This window comes from Aphelocoma coerulescens, chromosome 3 (genome assembly GCF_041296385.1).
Source record: "Aphelocoma coerulescens isolate FSJ_1873_10779 chromosome 3, UR_Acoe_1.0, whole genome shotgun sequence".
NCBI lineage: Eukaryota > Metazoa > Chordata > Aves > Passeriformes > Corvidae > Aphelocoma > Aphelocoma coerulescens.
Window position 1 is genome coordinate 111,344,480 of NC_091016.1, and position 20,897 is coordinate 111,365,376.

The following is a 20,897-nucleotide window of genomic DNA, read 5'->3' on the forward strand; positions in this document are numbered from 1 at the left end:
ATAGTGGAATTTGACAGAAGTACCCAATGTACTGACAAATGCTGACAGTAAATTATCAAATGTTTATATATTAATAATTAATAATATTTAACAGCACTTCAAAAACTTAGCTGGGGAGCAGAAGAGGATCCAGCCTGGCACTACCTCCTCAGGAGGCACACACCACTGCATAAAGGACTGGAGTTTCATCAACAGAGCACCTGGGTGGCCATATGAAGTTGGAGCTTTACATTCATAGTATTTATTTTACGTAATTTCTTGGAATGCAGTTTATAGTTTAACACAGGAATCTGCCCAATCTTTTAGTTTTAGCTCTGTGATGTCATTTTGTCTCTTTAACAAGATAACTTTCAGACAATTAAGCCCTTCATTAGAAAGGTTATGTAAATGAGAGCATTAATACATTCCTTCCATGACATTAACAATAATGCACCTACTAGATTTATAAATAAACTCTATGCACTCTATGCCTCCTACATCGCCTACCTCCATGTCTCAACATCTCAAAATATCTGGCTTACACAAAACAAATTGTCCCAGGTATTGCAAACATTAACTATACAGAATGTATAAAAGTATGTCATAATGACAGTTTTATAAAGTAAAGTTAGTAAGTCTGAAACTCATGCCTAAACATACTATAGTCAATTAAAAAAATTTAAACAGGATTGTCTTAAAGGTAAAATGAGAAAAAGCCTAGCGGTAGTGAATGGCCCTTGGAATACCGGATGAAGTAGTTATTTGCTACATCTTTTGCTACATTTGTTAACAAAGCCTGAAGGACTTCCACAAATAAGAAGTGCTGAAATGTTGAAATTGTAGGACATGTCGGTAATTGCTCTGTTTCAATTCACTGAAGAAAAGCAATCAAAAATAGCTCTTTGGGAGGGGTTCCGAGACAGAATTACTGAATAGCTTGTACTTTTCATTAAGAGTGACCAATACTGATAATTTTTATATAAAATAATTATCATTATATGGCATTCTAATATAGATGCTGTATCAAGGACAAGTGTAGAAGAACCTTTTGAAGCTTGTTTCTTTTCATTTACCCCAGACTGCAAAAGACAGTCATTACATTGTTGACCCTATTAAGAAGCAGTTGAATAAAAACCACAGAGAAATTGGAAGCTCAAGCCTATGCTCTTGGTGATATCCACAGCTGTCAGGATGGATGTCTCAAGAACTTACTCCACCCAACTCTTCTCAAAACAAACTCTGAAAGCAGGTTAACACTAACATTTGCTTCCAAAGCTGTGTGTGCTGCAGGCACCTAACAATGAGTAAATAAATTACAGCAAGCCACAGTAATTTTCAGAGCTGCAGATTAACCAGTCAAGCAGCATATGTTTGCATACAGAAGTGATCTATTCAAGGTCTGAGGATGAAGTTCCAGGACAGTCTAAACCAGTCTCCCTATCCCCTAAACAAAAAATCCCCACCCCTCCTTTGCCTCAGCAGTGATGTCTTTCTCACCCTGAGCAAGCCAGTTTAAGGAGCTAAACTGGACAGGTCTTCTGCTGTTTTCATTTTTGGCCATTTAGCTCCTTAAACCTGCTCACTGCAGGGTGAGAGAAGTAAAATTATCAGTGAAAAGGCAGCAGAAAGAATATAAAAACCAAGGCAGATCAGTCCCATGCATGCGGAATTACTCCTGAGAAAATATAATTTCATTCAAACCTGAAAAACAGACAGAGGGAAAAACACAAACAAAAAACCAAAAAACTGTGAATAACTTGCTTCTTTTATTCTACCAATATAACTTCATTTGAAAAGAAGCTGTATCAAATCTTTAGAACTGACTGTTTCTTGGCATACTAATCAGTCTACTTTAAGAATAGATAATACTTCCATAATTCTGTAAGAAAAATATGCTAAGCATACTATAAACAGCAATTAGTTTATCCACAGAAAATGTTTTCTATTTCACTAAGTTATGGTTCACATCCAAATGGACAGATAGATGTCTCAAGAACAAAACACTCCCTAAATATTTTAGAGTAATCCAGTAAGTTCATTTTTCACTTTCTGCCAAACATAAAAAAAAGTAAAAATGTCAAAACAGTGAATATTTATGAAATTATATTAAAAAACTCTTCACACATGCAAATAGTACTTTTTTTTGCTTAGGAAACAGAGCCATAAATTTAGAGAGAATGAAAAAGTGGAAGGTCATTTTTTAGAAAATCACAATGACATGCTGTGCAAGGGTCCCCTTCAGCTGCAAACACACAGATATATATCAGTAAGGATGTATTTTGGGAAAAGATTAATACAAACTATTGTCCTCTACAGAGAAACAGTAACATCACTTCACCTCTTTAAGTAATTTTCCTTTCTCATTCTATTTAAGACAATGGTCATGACCTCACTCATAAAAGTGTTGTTTGGATTTATATCAAGTAGTTTGAAAGAATGTTTATCCCGAGTTTCATGTATCCGTACTGTCAACTTGAAAATTTCTTCCCTCCCTACCCTTAAAAAAAAAAAAACAAAACAACAAACCACCCTGCAAAAATCTGAACGTTTTTCCTCCTCAGCTTCCTATCCCATACTGCAGATAAGCCTTACTTAGTCACTTATCTTAAATCTTGCTGGAGTGCTGCCATACAATTTTATGGACATGAAGATTTCTGGAGCCTAGTCCTGCTGCACCAAACACTGCAGTGTTACTCCACAGCCAGAGCAGCTGTCTCAAAACATTTGCCTTTGGCTCCTGGACTAGATTTAGACTTTGCAAATCGATCTCGGCATTCCTTGAGGAACACAGAGTTCATCAACTGGCCCTTACAGTGTCCCCACACCACTGAAATCTCTCACCTGAAGACTGTGGTGCATAATTATGTTCCTCTTGAGCAAAGAAGCTTTGCAAAACAGAGGTGAGTTTTAACATCTCTGTTTGGAAGCCTAAGATTTTGAGAGACTGGTCCAAAATCAAGCCATGAAATTCCACAGATCTAAGGACCACAGACAAGCTGCCTTTCCTAGTCAGGTGTCACATTTTTCCTACAGGATTTGTCTCCAAATACCACAGTTGAGGAAGCTGGCATAACAACTTAGGGAAAAGCGAATATAATTCCCCGAACTCTAAACACAAAGAGAGCTTGCAGCTCTGGGGGAAGCCAGTGCCACAGGTCTGAGACAGACTGCAGTTTTCTTCACTTATGTCAAGCTCATTTTTTAAATGCATTTCATAACACTGAAGTGTGTTCTTTCAACAACATTTGAAGTTTGCTGCAGAAAATTTCTCCTACAAATAGTAAAGAGGTTAGCAGTTACCACAATCACTTACAAAATTAGTGGTTAAGAAATACTACAGTTTATCCCAAAATTTTGAAATATATTTATTCTTTTTAAGATGATCTGTCTGCATTTGGAGAAAAAGGAGAGAAAAAGATGACAGCTGGTTATTTTTTGACAGTTTGGGTCAAAACTGCTTTTCAAAGACCAGCCTAGTAAAGGTAGTGCAGCTTGGACCAAGATGAGCAAAGTGTGTATAAAATCGATGTAAATTTCACTAAACACTTGGCAAAATAAGCTGAACATGAGAAAACATCTGTCACCCAGTATCACCTGATTAAACTTACTGAAACACTCAGGGGAAAGAAAAGACAGGTACTATATATATTTCCTTACTAAAAATATTGAAAAATACTTATTATTTCCAGTGTAACATATTCATGTTTGTCAAAAAGGTTGAAAACTCAGAAAATAAACACTTAGATAATCATAGCAGAAATGAAGAGTAACACACTTTTGTAACTACTCAAGTAAGGCACATGAAACAAATCCCTGGCCAAACTCACTTTCAGTAATGTAAAGAAATAGTGTCTTCCAAGTACACACGTATATATATTATATATATATATGCAACAAGAAACATTGTAGACTCCAATCACTGATCTCAAAGAAAAGCTGACAGCACCATGGAAAACATTTGATGTTTTACAGATGTTGTCTTTTAGAAAAATAATAAAAAGGCTCTTTCAATCCATTCAATATTTAAAGATGTGATAAATCATAATTCTATGTTTTTTATGTAATTCTATGTAATTTTAATTCTGTGTTTTTCATCACAGTGGCGCACTTGCAAATATTCCAGTTATGCTCCAAGTTTCACCTGGATATTCTAGTAGCAGAAAAAAACATCTGGAGTCTGAGAAAAATAAAATAAAATCATCACTGGAGCCGGGACATCTGCCCTTTCCTCTTCCTCCAATTATTCCTCCATAAAGCATACAAAACTCACTCCAAAAACACAATGAAATACCTGAGAAAGAAGGGGCAGAATTCCACGGAAATATGTTGAATGTATTATTGAATAACTGAATGCATTACTAAATTTCACATAAAGTAAACAGTTTGGCTTCAAAGCAGTAATGACTAAGCTCACAGAACTACACGCTAACAGAACACACATTCAAACATTAGCTCTCAGATGTCAGGAATCCACTTACACAGAGCATATTTTTATTAGGAAATAGATTTCGTTTGTTAGCCTCAACTGAAATGGCTCCATGTTGCTCTAAGATGAGTAGAGAGATTAGAACGAAGTGGGTACAACAAGTATCTTACACATCAAAGAGATGACAAGGAAAAATTACACAGTCCTGGCAACAACCACCCAATCCATGGCCCTGTGGACTGAAACAACCTTATGTCTAATTTTGGGCCTCTAAGTAGTCCTACCCACTTAATTGTATTTACAAAAATGTTTTAAGCTAAACATGCATGTAAGGGCTTGCAAAACTGCACTCTAACAATATTTCTGAAAAACATTCCCCCTGCCCCAAAGAATAATCCAAAAGACTTTCAGGAATCCATCCTTCTAGGATCCATTTCACTTTCATGATTTATTAAGTAGTAATTTTAAAAATCCATGTCTGGCTATCGAATCTGTTTATCAAGGGGAAAAGAACTCAAACAGCTGAAGAAGCTTCCCACTATGACAGAGAAATTTGTATCTTTTTTTGTGTGTGAACAGATGATATATTCACATTTTGACAACATCTGAACAAGTGTAACAATATAGATTTTTGATTAGCTGTATTTGATTTTTCACATCAGTGTTGTCAAAAAGAAGAAATTGTATGAAAATAACTGGCTATTCCCTGGGACCCCCACTTCTCTGAAAGAAAATTTCCTTTGGCATGTCTAACCAGGAGATCCAGTATCTACAGAAATTCATCCTGTCATAGTTCCTGCACTCTAACAGTGAAAAAATATTATTTTGTACCACCCTCAATCTGTTTTGTTACCAAAACAGAGCTCTGAATCGCTTAGCATCGGGCTACAAATAGGAAACGAATGTAAAACTGACTGTGGTGACACCACAAGTGGCTATTCTCTCCATAAATTGTATTTGACATAGTTTTCTAACATTTTCAGGCAAAAAAATCAAGAATACTGATTCCCGTTACAGCAGTAAACTCTTGGCCTGGTGCTTCAGATGAACCTTATAAAGTTCAACAAGGCCAAGTGCCAAGTCACAGATGTGGGCTGGAGCAATCCCCACTATCAAGACAGGCTGGGGGATGAAGGAATTGAGAGTGGAAGAACTTCGGGGGGCTGGTGGATGAGAGGCTGGATGTGACCCGGCCATGTTCCTTTGCAGCCCAGAAGGCCAAATGTGTCCTGGGCTGCATCCAAAGCAGTGAGGGCAGCAGGTGAGGGAAGGAATTCTGCCCCTCTACTCTGGTGAGACCCCACGTGCAGTGCTGCATCAGCTCTAGGGTCCCCAGCACAGGAAGGACATGGACCTGTTGGAGCAAGTCCAGAGGAAGGGCACCAAGATGATCAGAGGGATGGAGCACTTCTCCCATGAGGAAAGACTGAGAATTGGTTTTGTTCAGCCTGGAGAAGAGACTTCAGGGAGACCTTACTGTGTGACCTTTTAATACATAAAGGGAGATAAATGAAAAACTAAGAGAACTTTTAGCAATGCCTGTAGTGACAGGACAACGGGTAACATTTTTAAACTCAAAGATGGTAGATTTATAATGGACATAAAGAGAAATTCTTTCCAGTGAGGGTGTTGAGACACTGGTTGTCCAGAGAGGTTGCGGATGCCCCATCTCTGGAAAAGTTAAAGGTCAATTTGGATGGGGCTTTGATCAATTTGGTTTAGTGCACAACATCCCTACCCCTGGCAGGGGGCTTGGAACTACATGATTTTAAAAACCCCTTACAAGTCAAACCGTCCTGTAATTCTGAAAGATTTTGTAATCAGTACTCAAAATGATACATCAATAATCAGCTATTTTCTTAATTCGTAAATGGTACCTATCATTAAAAATACTTTATTTCTTTTACCAACTGTAAAATTAAACATTTATTTTCTTTGGAACCTTCAGAATAAATTTATCTATTATACATATACCCATCTCTCCATCAAAAACCTAGAAGTTAAACCTTTTTTCTTTAAACAACCTTTTCTCAATGCTAACACTACTGATGTAGCTGATGATGCTGCCCTGATGTAAGAGTATGAAATCAGAAAACATTACATAAATGCAAGGTCTAACTATTATTTATATAATTTAGTTCAGTCAGGTATCAAAGCAGGCTGCAGTGGTATCACTGTGCTTTGTGCTGGTGTCACAGGACCTACACATTGGAGATGGAATAATAACATGGCACTAAGAACAACTTTTAGCTCATCACTGGGAGCTAACAACTGAAATTAGTCATTTTGGCATTTCTTATGTTGATGGATTACACTACTTCCAGAAGAAAATATGAGCCAGTATTTATCTTTAAAACAAACATGTTTACTCACAGAATCCTGCTTTTCCCTAAAAGAACAGATTAAAGCAATAGACTAAAACACAAAAAAAACTATTTAAGTTACCTAAATGCAAACACAGGCAACTACTAATGGGAATTGACTTTTTACTAGTTTTTTTGGAAAAGAAACCCTTTTCAGTGTCTCCAATTTTCTCTGTACACAGACTAGTAAAACAGTGTGATATTACCCCAAATGTGATAGCAGAATTTATTTCATTCTTTTATCCGAATTCTCTTTTCTCCTAAGCTTATATAAGCATATTCCAGATGAACTGAAGTTCTCTGCAATCTGAAAGTAGCTACAGTATTAGCAGAGCAGTACATAAAATTGTTGTCTTGGCCTCATACTCTCTTCAAAGTTTCATCACCGACACTGTGGCAGGACATGTAGATGATGGCCTGCATTCAGAAAAAGTAGGCTGCATATTTTAATCAATAAACACACCATCCACTTGGAACCTAGTTCTTTGAAGAAAGGAGATATGCTGTGGGTTTTTTTGTTTGCTTTGGACAGGTTCAGGATTGTGGGCTGTTTGGAGTTTTTGTATGTTATTGTGATAGTTCATATGCTCATAGAATATGCTGAGTTGGAAGGGACCCAGAAAGATCACTGAGTCCAACTCTGGGCCCTGCACAGGACACCCCAAGAAACCCACCACGTGCCTGAGAGCATTGTTCAAATGCTTCTTGAGTGCTGTCAGGCCAGTGCTGCCACCACTTCCCTGGGGAGCTCATTCCAGTGTCTGACCACCCTCTGGATGAAAAACTTCCTGATACCAACTTAAACCTCCCCTGACTTAGTTTCATGCTGTTTCCTAAAGTCCTTTCACCGGCCATGAGAGTGAAAAGAGCAGTGTCTGTCCTTCCTCTTTCCCTCATGAGGAAGTTGTAACTGCAATGAGGTCTCCCCTCAGTCTCCTGTTCTCCAGGCTGAACAGACCAAGTGACCTCAGCAGCTCCTCATACGGCCTCTCCTCAACACCCTTCAGCATCCTCGTGGCCTTCCTTTGGACACACTTACTGTTTAATATCCTTCTTATATTATGGCACCCAAAACTGCTGCCAGCACTCGAGGTGAGGCTGCCCCAGGGCAGAGCAGAGTGGGACAATCCCCTCCCTTGCCCAGCTGGTGATGCTGTGCCTGATGCCCCCAGGACAGGGCTGGCCCTCCTGGCTGCCAGGGCACTGCTGACCGATGTTCAACTTGCCATCAACCAGGACCACCAAGTCCCTTTCACCAGCACTGCTCTCCAGCCTCTCATTCCCTGGTCTATACACACAACTGGGATTGCCCCATCTCAGGTACAGAATCCAGCACTTGTCCTTGTTAAACTTAATATGGTTGGTGATTGTTCTGCAAATCTGCCAACATTAACGGAGAAAATGATTCAGGCTAGTTTTAATCCAGGTTAGGTACTCGAGGCAATTCACAACACACCAGCACAAATACTGTGTCACCACCAAGGTGGTGCCCCAGGGAAGTAGGTGGAGTTACTGCTTTAACTGATAGTGAAACTATTTCTGTTAGCCATTTGTTTTTAAATGGATTAATACTACTACTAAGGGAGAAATACATGGGTTAAAAAGTTTCTGAGATCACAGAGGCTGTTTCTCATATTGAAAAACTTCTCTGTTCTTCAGATTTCTGAACATTTCTTGTTCTAATATTAAAAGCTGCTTGGTATCTTCATCCAACGCTACAATTTTATTGGTTCATTTACAAATTCCTCTGAGACAGATGTATTTTTGTTAAATACATAAAAATTTGATTGGTACTACCCTTAATGACTGAAGCCCTTAAACAAATACACAAATCTACATACCTTATAAAAAACCAATCAAAATCTAGACTATTAAAGAATAATCCAGAAAGCCTTATTCCAATTATCAAGATCACCAGAAGAACAGACCATGTCCATTCCTCTTCTAAGTACGCCAGTCCTAAGGCAGAGAAGTTAAGTAGCTGCCATTGATAATAATTATTGCACATATACCTGAAAACACATGTCCTCTACTGTGCCCACCTTCTCCAAAATAAAAGGGTTACCCTCTCTGTTGTATCTTCCTTCAGAGCACTACAGACTACCTGAAAATACTTAAGCTTGTCTTAATTACTGCTGCATTTACATCCACATTGCAGACCAGAGTTGTCTGACCCAAGCATGGCACTTGCCTATTTACTAAGTTCATGCCTGCAAAATCTCATTTCTTTCTACAAGTAATTCAGAAACAGGTACAGCATCCTACATCATTTTTAAGCTTCCCTCATCCCCCATGGACATTCTAACATCTTTGTCTATGGCTGATAGAGGTCTTCACAAAGGAACCCACATCCTCAGGAAGTTTGGTCTCCATCTGACGATGAAGTATCTTGTATCTTCAGAATGGTAGGACTAGTTCACAGCCTTTTCAAGGTAAAGTTATTACCAGCAAAGGCTCCTGGGCACTGTAAAACTTGAACTAGATAAAAATATTCTTTCAAATTGATAATAGCTGTGCAAGGTAGTGGTATTATCTTCATATATCCAGGCAATGAAATCCTGCCTTTTCACCTTGTAATTTAGCAGAAGATATCCAGGACTGCCTTCACTGAGACAGCTAAATTAAAATTCTGTCAGAATTTGTTTACAAACTGATACTAAAAATATCAGCTGAGAATAAATGGTAGCAAAAAAGAAATTTTAAAATAGAAGAACTTTTTTCAGTTTATTTAGCTTGTGTTTATTCCACCCTGATCATTTTCCTTTTTTTGAGCAAATATAACTTTGGAATACAGAGAATTTAAAAAACCACAACTGTTAAATAAAAATATGTCAAGAAATTCAGGGCTAGGTGAATATCCTAAATTACTTGGGAAGACAAAGCGAAACAGAAAATAGATTTCAAATTCCTCATGGTTTTATAAGTGGAAAACAGTTTTCCCACAGACAGTAACCCAATGTTTCCTAAATTTTCCTTCAGCTTTGGCACCAGGTGATTCTTATATGGAAAGACAAGAAAATATTTGCCTAAGACCTGAGCAGATTAATCCCCACAAGAGCCACCTGCATCAGCTGCTTCCTCAAGGGATCACATTTTTTACATTTGAAGGAAAAACTTGGTGCATCAAGACCATTGAGGTCAGAAGAAGTTTGTGCACTTGGCTAAAGGTTGTGGGGAAGAAAAAAAATCTACATAGGTCTCTTGTAAGAGTATTTTTGCACACATCCTACATGAATATACACAGGTGGAGAGCACACAACCATGACCTAACCAGAAACAGGACAGCCACAACAGCATGGCACTACCCAACAGCAAGCAGAGATCACTACTAGCTCTCTACTAAAGGAGAATTTAAATCTGGAGATACAAAGTCCTTGTATCAACAAAAAACAGTTTAACAGTTTTACTGCACATTGAGTAGGTTAAGAGCATGACCCTGGCGCTTCAGGCCATTCTAGACAAAATTGTGTCCCTAACTGATTTGAGTTTCTTGTCATTCCTGATTACCCTACATGGAAAATGTGCATACAACTAGCGACACATACCTCACTGTCAAAGGGAGTTCATACAAAAAAATTGGTTATTGAATAGGGATACATTCATTAAAGACCAGCATTTTCAGAAATACCTCAGGAACAACATGAGATAATTGGTGCTGCTGTTGTTTCACTTGCTGCCATAGATGTGGCCTTGGAAACCATCATTCACCCCAAGCACTGGCAAGATTCATATTAAGCCTAAACTGCTGATTATTCTGCTGGTTTTGACTTCAATCAGATTCACAGAAGGATTCACAGAATCACAGGCAGCACCTGAACCTCTGTGTGAAGCCTCCAGTCCCCTCGCGGTGACCACAGCGAAGCTTTTGGACAGCCTTGGGCCAGGAACTTCCCTCTAGAGACAGGGCAATACCACACCAGCTACAGAGCAGAACCCTGACACAGTCTGAGTTACTGTTATTAGATACAAACTTATAGACTACAGTGATATTTTACCACAATAATGACTTTTTCATTACTTTTTTATACGCACTCAAACACAAAGAAGAAAAAAATGTTATGCTTCTCTCCTGATCCATGTGCTTTCAGCATCAGTGACCCTATGATATTACAGCTTCAAGCACATTTGTCGCTCCCCCACTTCCATTTTAGAGGACAACTGACCCAACAGTGCTAAGATTTCACACATGAGAAAAAAAGCAAGGCATGATGGCAGTAAAACCAATACAAGTTCCACAATTCAGAAATTTAGTCTGTGTATAAACCCAAGAACAATTCCTGTGTGCCAAGAAAGGAGTCCAATTACACGGCAGCCTCTTTTGATAGTTATGCTCTAAAAATTAAGCTTGAAACCAAAATGGAACTAAAAAGTTCTGCCTTGGAATAGAATATGTCAAAGAATTTTCTTCAGTCATGCTTCCTGCATACTCCAGAAAGGCAGAACAGCCATTCCTCTCCACTGTAACATTCAGCATCCATTTGATGAAGCACATTGATAAACAGAAATAACTGCAGTGTATATTTACTTGGTTTTGATTTAATAAAAAAGTATTTGGATTGCAAGTATACTGCAATTTTATTAATTCCCATCTCTCTGTAAGACATACTGCACATCTTCCCTCATAAATTTAGACAGTGTGATTTCAAAACATGAATACCATATTACCGTATTTGCTGTTATCCAGCCTATACCAAACACACTTTCAGCAATATGGCATAAGCAAAACAGTCCATTCAATGTAGAAAACATAAAATAAACTCTACAGCTGGGCTCAGTGCTGTCTCTGATTTTCTGATTCAGACAAGTCCTGCAGTAGAGTCATATAAAATAAATCCAGGAGCTTTTTTATAATGAACAATGTCATACTTTACAAAATTTTTAAAGTTACATTTTCCATTTATATCTGTCAAAATTTGACTAAGATGTTTTCCCAGGTAGAGAGGGGACATTGGGGACTTCTGGCACTTAAGAAACACTGCAAGGCACATGTGGGAACAAATACTGGTATTTCTTCTAAAAAAATGAGAGCACTGAAATAGTTTATTTTGACACGTAAATTGCCTTTCTTCAGAGGCAGCCAACCGTTAAAATAGATGAAGTGATTCACACCTCATGGTGCTACTGTTTCAGGCTTCTACGCAGATGAACCATTCTTCATCATAGCATCCATATTTAGAGGTTTTCTTCATAACACTAACAGAAATCATTTCTAAAACAGAGAACTAGCTGGATGTCTATGATTAAAAGGAATTGCCAACATACTATTTTTTCAGGACATGTAGCTTATATTAGGTGTATTTATTATTTATCTTCTAGTTTAAGCTTAAAATATTCCTGACACAGAACACACTACATGCATACAAAACAGGGTTCATGCTGCTTCATTTGCTGTTACATTCAGGTTTTACCAGCAGAATTCTGACAATGAAGTTCTGCTGCTTCCCACCCTCACTGGCAACAATGCCACATTTGCAGATTCAAGAAAAATCCTTCAGTTCTGGGAAGATGACGAGTGGGGAATAAGGAAAATAACTTCAAAATACAATTAAAAAGAAGCTCATTCCATATAACTAAACCAATACTGAAAAATGAACTTGAAAGTGATTAAAAAACAATGGCTCTACAAAACATAATAATTTAGTAACAGGATTTTTTTTTTGAAAATGTAGCTATTTTTAGCTTTCCCTATCAGATCTATAGCTCAGTTCAGGAGCCTGTAATACCAGCATGGATGCAAGTCTTAAGTTTAACAGAATTACTATTTTGTGCTCACAGAGAAAAAAATTTAACATAGAATAATGCTTAAATTAATAGCAGCAGCTGCAATACAATAATAAACTGTCAGTACCTCCTTGCCAGATGAGTAATTCAAGTAGTTCTTCTCAGTCACTTTTCATATAAAAGCATATTAAAAAAAAAGAGGGAGGGTATTTTATAATCCAGGTTTTACACCCTGAAGAGGTCATTAAATTGAACAGGCCAAGAAATAAAAACTATGCCTTAATGCCTAAGTGGTTTAACTTTTACTGTTGGAGTAGGAAGTCCTGAGATGTTCACCAGAGGAAACAGATCGTGCATGCACACCCCTAGCATTAGAAAGGTTTTCATCACTCACTAAACCAACAACTTCCAATACAGTATTATTTCCTGCCTCCTCCATTTTCCTGAACTATTAGAAGGAATGATTCTATTCCTAAATTGAGAGACTTCATGGTTGTTCTATCACAGAAGTTTAAAACTCCACATAAAAACTCATGATTCAGAAGTCAAGCATAATTACATGATTGTGTAAGAAGGGGTGGAACCAATATTAAGTAACCCCATAAGATCTTTTATCTATTTACTGCAGCTTGCTTCCAATGGCTTTAGCTGCACATTCTAGAAGTCTATCATAATATAGTCTTCCGTATATAGCAGATGGTGCTAAAAGTAACATACAAAAATCTGTGTCCTAAACATGCAACAAATGACAAGGTTTGTTTCCCTAATCTTGCACTTAACATAATCAGCACTAAACTGAAAACAGATACTAGAACAAACGAGTTTCAGAAACCACAAGGAAAACCAGTTTAAAATTATTTTCTGTATGAAATAGAACATTTTCATAGCATAGACAAGCCAAACGTTCATATACTCCTCAACCAAAATCTGTGCTATTGTTTTTAGAGCATAATCTCTTTGAAAGTATGCACATGCACACTACCGTGAGTTTATCACTGCAGCACTTTTCATTTCAAACAAAAGAAAAATAAAGAGGGTCAATCAAGTTGTACAGTAGCAACAAACACAAGCAGATTTCCAAATTCACAGCTCATTCAATAAAAAGTAATTTCCAAGGAACACCCAAAGATCCTTCTCTCTATATATCCATACTTGAGTAAATCTATGCTGTTTAGAGAGCAGTGTTTGATATTTAATCAACAATTAAGGTACAGACTTTGGACCAGTACCTATAACAGCAGTGACATAGACAAAGAACAATGAAGTGTTACAGCCTTTAAATAGTAATCAAGATTTTAGTTAAACTTTAAATAGCATTTGGAAGAAAATGTGGCATTCCAGCATTTTTTCTTCTAGTTATTTATTTATTTGGCAACAGTAACAGTCAACATTATGTGTTTTGAGATTAAAAAAAAGTAAGAGTATTTGCTAAAGCTTAACTTTTCTTCTTTCATAGTTGTTCAAACCTACTTTCATGCCTGTATGTGACCTCCTCATTTCCTCCTGAAGAAAAGTACAAGAAAATTCTTGTGTCTGGATGAGTCACCCAAACTTTATCTTGCTTTATGTAGGATACTGTAATTCTGTACTTTAAATACAGACTAATAAAATCAATACCCATGATTTAGAAAAGTCAAAAGGTAATAAAGCAATCACTTGGTTACCTGAGTCCTCAAGATTCAGAATTAAACACTTTGGCATAGCTTACTTGTGATCATCTTTTTTAATCACGTAAGTCCATTCTAAATATTAAATTATTCTCCAGTACATGTTAAAAATAAAACTTCATCATCTCCATTTCATATTGTTGGAAATAAAGAAAGATTTGTCTGAAGCCATAAAGTGACAGCAGATTAGGGTTCAGACCCTCCTGCACACCATTCTTTCTGTTCTCTGCCTGTACCATCTGAACGACACTATCCTAACAAAAATGAATGATGAAATGACTATGCAATTAAAGTAACAATGCTGCACACTAACATCATAACTCATTCGTCTCTATCTGGGCACACAGAAAACACAAAGTATGTGACTGGTTACTTTTTGCAAAAGATTTGACTTAGGTAAGTCATTCTACATGAAATAAAATTAATGGAAGATAAGCATAATCAAAATCCCACTGTATGTGGCACCCGGATTGTTTTTCTTCTCACGTCTATCACCTTCTGCACCCTACAACAAATGAAGCAGAGACTGCACAGGAGGCATGTTTCATATGACAATGAAATCTGTGTCCATCCAACAATTAAACTTCATGATACTTCACAGACAAAAAAAGGCCCCTCTCTCAATAACTGTAACTGTAGCAGATGAACACAGAGAAAAAGCTAAGTCCATACCACATAAAGCACCCGTTACAGACTGAAACTATCCAACCTAGTGAAATCTGGACAAAATGTACAGAATCACATTCTTCCAAATATTCCAACCCCTCTGCACATTAGGGGCCCAGTCACCCGTTTAAGCGTACAGTCTTAAAATTAGCAGGTAATGAATATAACGCTGCCAATGAAGGATGCACGAGACGCCTCACCTGCACTAAGGCAGCTGGCGCGTGGCCGGGCACACGGGCGCTCCCCTGGCAACGCGGGGCCGTTCGGACACTGCACTGCTGCAGCAGCAGGAGCTTCACACAAGGTAGGTATGGCTTGGGAACTGAGTACTACATTCAACCTTGTGTTTACATTGCCAACAGCTCATTAAAATAAGTTTATTACTAGCTGAGTCTGCCAATATAAACATAGTATTCTTGTTCTTAACCAATGGGATGTACCAAGAAAAAAGTATTTTAAATAAATTTGCTACCAGAAACATTCGCTGCTGTTCAGTGTAACAGTTTAGAAGAATCCTTGGACACAATATAGCATTCTTCCCCCCAAACTCCCCATGCTTATGGGTTATAAAATTACACAAATTTTTTTATATCTTTCATTATGTAAAACTCTACTACCAAATTTCAATCACTTTCATCTTTAAAATCCAAAATCAGCTCCTCTGTAACACTGATACAATTCAAGTCATATTTTGTAGATCAAACACTGGCAGCAAGAAATCATCAACTGATAGCTGTGGAGATTGGCTACTGAGGGAGCACTTTTCTTTCTTTTTAAATTAGGCAGCTTTTGTTACAGATTGCATTACTAGACAAAGAGCCAAATGCTTTGACACTGCTCTCTCATTAGTTAGAATTGAAAATGTACTTTAAAAAACAGGTTCTGATGAGCATTTGCACACATTCCAAGCAAAACAGAGACTAGTAATATTCAGAAAAGTGAAAAGTTCCTGAATTTTTATTCCTGCACATATAAAGCAGAAGAAAACTCTGCTAATTTTATAGTGTAGGTGTAATTTTGTTTTTTCTCTCGTTATAAAGATGGAAAAATTAAAGGATACTAATGACACATTCTGCAATCTGATCAACATAGATGAAATACTGGGAGTGAACATTCCTATTGTGAATACACACATATGAAATCTGCATGCATTTTGTGTGGCAGTAAAAGGAGTGAAGCTGAGCAAAATGTTATTTTTGCTTTCTTAAACCAAAAGTGAAACACTTTAACCCTAGTGTAGAATACAACAGAATATAAAAAAAAACTGTCAAAAAACCAGAACTAAAAAAACTGGTAAAGGTAAAACTCTCAGAAAAATAGAACTATCTTTTTCCAGCTAACTATACTGCTATCCACAAATCCATCAAAGGGGAACAATGAACAAAAGACAATTCTGTTTCCTTAAAGATCATCTTTTTCAGCTCTACAGTTGATGCTCTAAAATTACAGATCAAAAATAGAACATTTATAGAAAGAGTTAGAAACTAAGAGAGAAATAACAGCACAGGAAATGTAACAAACAAGAAAAGATTATTTCTTCAAGAATAGAGAATCATCTGGCCTTTCTTAGTGGGCAATGAATTTTAGATCAGATCCTGCTAACTGCTACACTTCCATCTCTTCCCTGTACTTGCTGGCTCAAATTAACACAACAGATTGTTCTTGCTGATTCAAAATTATGTGTGGCAATAAATTCAGGAAAGCAAACAAGTTTCATATTAAATATTAAATACTTAGAAAGTTCCTAAGGCTAAAATCCTGCAAAGGGATACATTGTATCAGCCATGATGACCTGGAGACACTGAATTAATAGAGCTCAGCCTAGTGATCTGCTCAATTAGCACTCTCGGTATAAGGCTGGCATCTACTCAATTGATGAGATCGCTATGGACAGATGCACCTATTGAAAGCATGAGAGTCACAGCCTATCTGCAACCCACTTTTCAAGAAAAGTAAAATTCCAGGGTCTTGATGGCAACGATCCACATAGATGAACAGCTATTCATGTTCAAACTAGTGTAAATACACAGTTTACCTGTCAGCTTTATTTAACAAAGAAATAAATGGCAAATTAGTTCAGTTTTGGTTTGTGGGTTTGGGTTTTTCAGGTTCTAAGGCATGTGTATTCTGAGACACTTGAGCACTCTCCTGCCAATTATCTGTCCATTTCTCAGTCCACCATGCTTGCATTCCAGCATAGCCCAGCACAGTGCTCACAATTTCACTGCTGCATTGCCTAATTAACAGTTTTAAGAGCTCCTTCTTTCAAAGGCTGACACAACCATAGCAGAGCAGGCAGAATATACCCAACGTTTTACACCTCCAGTGCAACGTCAAACTTCAAGCCTTATGCTAAAATCCTGAGGCTTGCACTGAACAAGTGAGTCCAAGGGCAGCCACCAGAGCCTTTCTCTGGACAAGTGCACTCAAGCAGCTCCAGGCCAGGCAGAGCACTGCAGGGAGGAGGATGGTAAGATTTACCAGAGCTGTTCGTCACGACCACACAACTCAAAAGTTCAGTTCAGCATGTGCTGAAGTGATACAATTACACACGGCAAGGAAGCGGAGGTCTGGATTAGTTTTACACAGCCTACAGTGACCTATCTGCTCTAGAACTAGAGCAGATAACACTTGCCAACACACCCCTAGATAATGTGTATTAAATACTAACAAAAATAACTCAGTTCAAACTGTAGTTAGAGGTCATATGTGAAATCATAAATGCCCAAATGTATTTGAGTACCATTAAGCTCTCCTTAAATTTAGTTGTCAACTTGGAACTATTTGGTAGGAATGTATTTATAGAAGGGTTTCTTATGGATCACTCAAGGCCAAATACCATTAAGTGCTATCATCCATGTGTATATGCAGTACACATAAAAATGTCACTTCATTAAATTAGTGGATGACACAACTGGCAGAAAAGCAAATAATAAGAATATGGTAGCTTTACAAAGTAATCCACATGATCGAAATATAATACAGAAAACAGGTTTTCATAACCACTAATGCACTGTTACATGCCCAAAAAGAGTTAGAGTATACCACAGAAAGCTGTGACAATGACAAAATTATTTATTTTAGCATAGCCAACATAACAACAGGCTTTCAACAAGATACAGTGAGAGAAGGAGCACTCAGCCGACACCTCAAAGAGGTTGCAATAACCACTTCCCTTTGTCTTTGCTGACACCTATCACGGTACCAAGTACACAGTTCTGGCATTCCTCTTTTCATCTCCTTATCAGGCCAAAGCCGGAAGAACCCCAGCAAGTGCTGGCTGCGCATCTCACCTGTGCTAATGGGTAGAAAGTCTTCCATGATTTTTTTTTTATTTAGCAGAAAAAGGATGGTAATAACCATGCCAGATATTTCAGTTGGTTGCTTGTTTTTTGCATTTTTTTATTTTGCCTTCATAACTGCTTGTGAGAACAAACGAAATACGGAGTTCTCCATCTCTTAATGCCTCTGAATTGAGAATGCATCATGTCTTTTTTGAAGATATGCTTTAATCAAACATAAATAATTATGCTCAACACAGGCATTAATAACAAGTGCTCAGGCACACAAGACAGCAAAAATCACATTAGAAAATCTACGAGTTTCTGTTGAGCCCCGAGGGGGGGGGGGAGCATAATCAATCAATGTATTTGGCTTCATAGATTCTCCTGCTGAATTAACAGATGGATGTGGTCAGCCATCCTGTGGTCAGGAAGGTACGCAAAGAAAGTCTCTTCATTTAGAGCCATTGAATAAAACATCTCTTGATGACAGTGGAATTGCTATCTAGAGAAGGACAGTTTATTACCTCAGTTTCTCAGATCTTTCAAATTATGCCATGTGTTATAGATTAACAGCTACTTTTTTGCTTTTTACGGCTTCCCAAAAATAAAGCATGCACACAAAATACAGAATAGCAGCTGTTTATGACTTTTTTACACTGTAAGGAAATGAATTCCATTTTGAATTCCATTCCACATTTTTAGTTTTGGTTATGTTATTTTTGGAGGACGAAGTAGTGGCATTCCAGCTAGTCTTTTGAAGATGCTTTCCCTGACTCTTAGTTTGTGTTGCTGTATTTCTACTTTTAACTGAAAACACATTTCCACTTTTGATAATTTACACTGAATTGTAAGCTGTCAAGTAAACAAGTAAATTTTTCAATATGAATACGATGTTTTCATATTCAGATTACTTAGCAGCACACCAATGCAAAATTAATGTCAAATTGCATAAAGCAACAATACCAGAGACCAAAAGAAAAAGCTTTTACAGGAAATCTGTTGCAAATTTCCTAAATAAGGAATAATAAATAGTTTATTATTTCATAAACAGATATGTAGAATGCACAAGCTACGAAATTTGGTTGATTAGCATTATATTTTACTTGCTGCTAATTTTTTAAACAATACTTACAGACAGAGTGCAGAGTACAGTGATGATCTTTACTGTAAAAAAAATCCATTTATAATCCAGCTAACACTCTCCCATGGTTTGCTTTCTCAATATATTTAATGAAGCAGTCTACACTGGTAGCACATAAAACAAACAAACAAAAAAAATCAAGTTCTAAGCAGCCCAGTCTAAATTTTGTAGCTAGGATTACTCTTCAGAAATATATTTTAGTGTATTCAATCTATGTCCAAGGCATGGGAGGTGAGAGAATAAAAGAATCACGCTGTTGAGTATAAAAGCAGAGTGTGAAAAAGTCTACTGGGGTTAAGTATTAACCTGATGCATTTTTCAGAACGACTGTACTATTTTTAACTGTTCTTTTTTGGCCACAGGTCAAAGTTTTCCTAGCAAAATACCAAAGTGAAAATGCTGGGAGCGAAGCCCAGAGGCAGCTCTCTTTGCTTTGGCCTAGGCAAAAACTTATCTGAATCCAGTCAGATACACAGCACTGTTTCCCACTCCCCTCCACTGACTGTGGCTGTCATTATGCCTCTGAACATCTATGAGAAGAGTAACACAGCACTACAGCCTCGGGAATAACATTTTTCAGATGTTATAGGAAATTCCTATATTCTCCACACAGCACAGACATACATTCTGTTCAGTCAGTTCCAGTATTTTTGGCCAAACAGAACTGAGTCATTTGAAAGCACAAAAAAAGACACAGTGTAAGTGCCTTGAGCAACTCTTGGAAGGACTGGGATTTATTCCCTCTTTTTCAGCTCCTCATAACTGGGGCACATTGGAAATCTTGGGGCACTGGAAGTACAAGATTTGAAGACGCTAAAGTTCAGTTAAAATACTAGTTAAAATACTAATAGTTGTAATACTAATAGTGAAAATAACGACAATGATAACAAATAGTGATAACAATAATGATAATAAACTTCTTTTGCTGCCTTTGTAGAGTTCAGATGTTTAAATGGGGAAATCTAACTCCTTTCACACTTCTTCCCGAGGGCATAGATTTCTCACTAAAGTAAATTATATTTCATACACTCACACGGAAAAAAAAAAATCTGAAACAGGAGACAGACGAATCAATTTGCCCCAATGAAAAATAAACGTGACCCTACTGGACCCCCCAGTTACATTTCTCCCTTAGGCGTGTCCCCTTTTCCTGAATTATTTCCACATCACACAGCAACCTCAGCTTCACCAGAGAACGTTCCACAGGGGGTGAGCGATGGGTGCCCGGCAGCGCACACAAAGGCAGGTACCTTGAGGATGGACACGCTGTGATTACGAGGCGCGAAAGCCAAGGGTGAGAACGATGCTGGGAGGGAAAACAAGGCGCTTTCCTCTCCCCGGATCAGATCTTGCCAGGGACGTTTCTCACTTTCCCCCAAGTAAGAGGTACCTAATCGGGGAGCGTTCGCTCTCCTCTCACAGCGCCGTGCCCGTCCCCTCGCTCAACACAGCCCTGGGGGCGAGGGCCGCTCCTGCCACCTCCCCGCTACCGGTGGCCCGGCCGGGGGCGTGGAGAGGATCCTTCGTCCTCCCCCAGGAAAGCTCTTTCAGGACGCGGGAGCCCTTTCCTTCCTTTCCGTTCCCTCCCGCCCGCCTAAGGCGAGGGCAGCGCTCCCTTTGTTCCCCCGCCCAGCGCTTCCCCCGGGCGCG

General features: G+C 38.0%; 1 protein-coding gene across 4 annotated transcripts in view; it reads right to left on the reverse strand.

Moving 5' to 3' along the window:
• Positions 1 to 20,897, reverse strand: part of ROCK2 (Rho associated coiled-coil containing protein kinase 2) — a 107,897-nt gene that overhangs the window by 86,376 nt on the left and 624 nt on the right. The window lies entirely within an intron of this gene.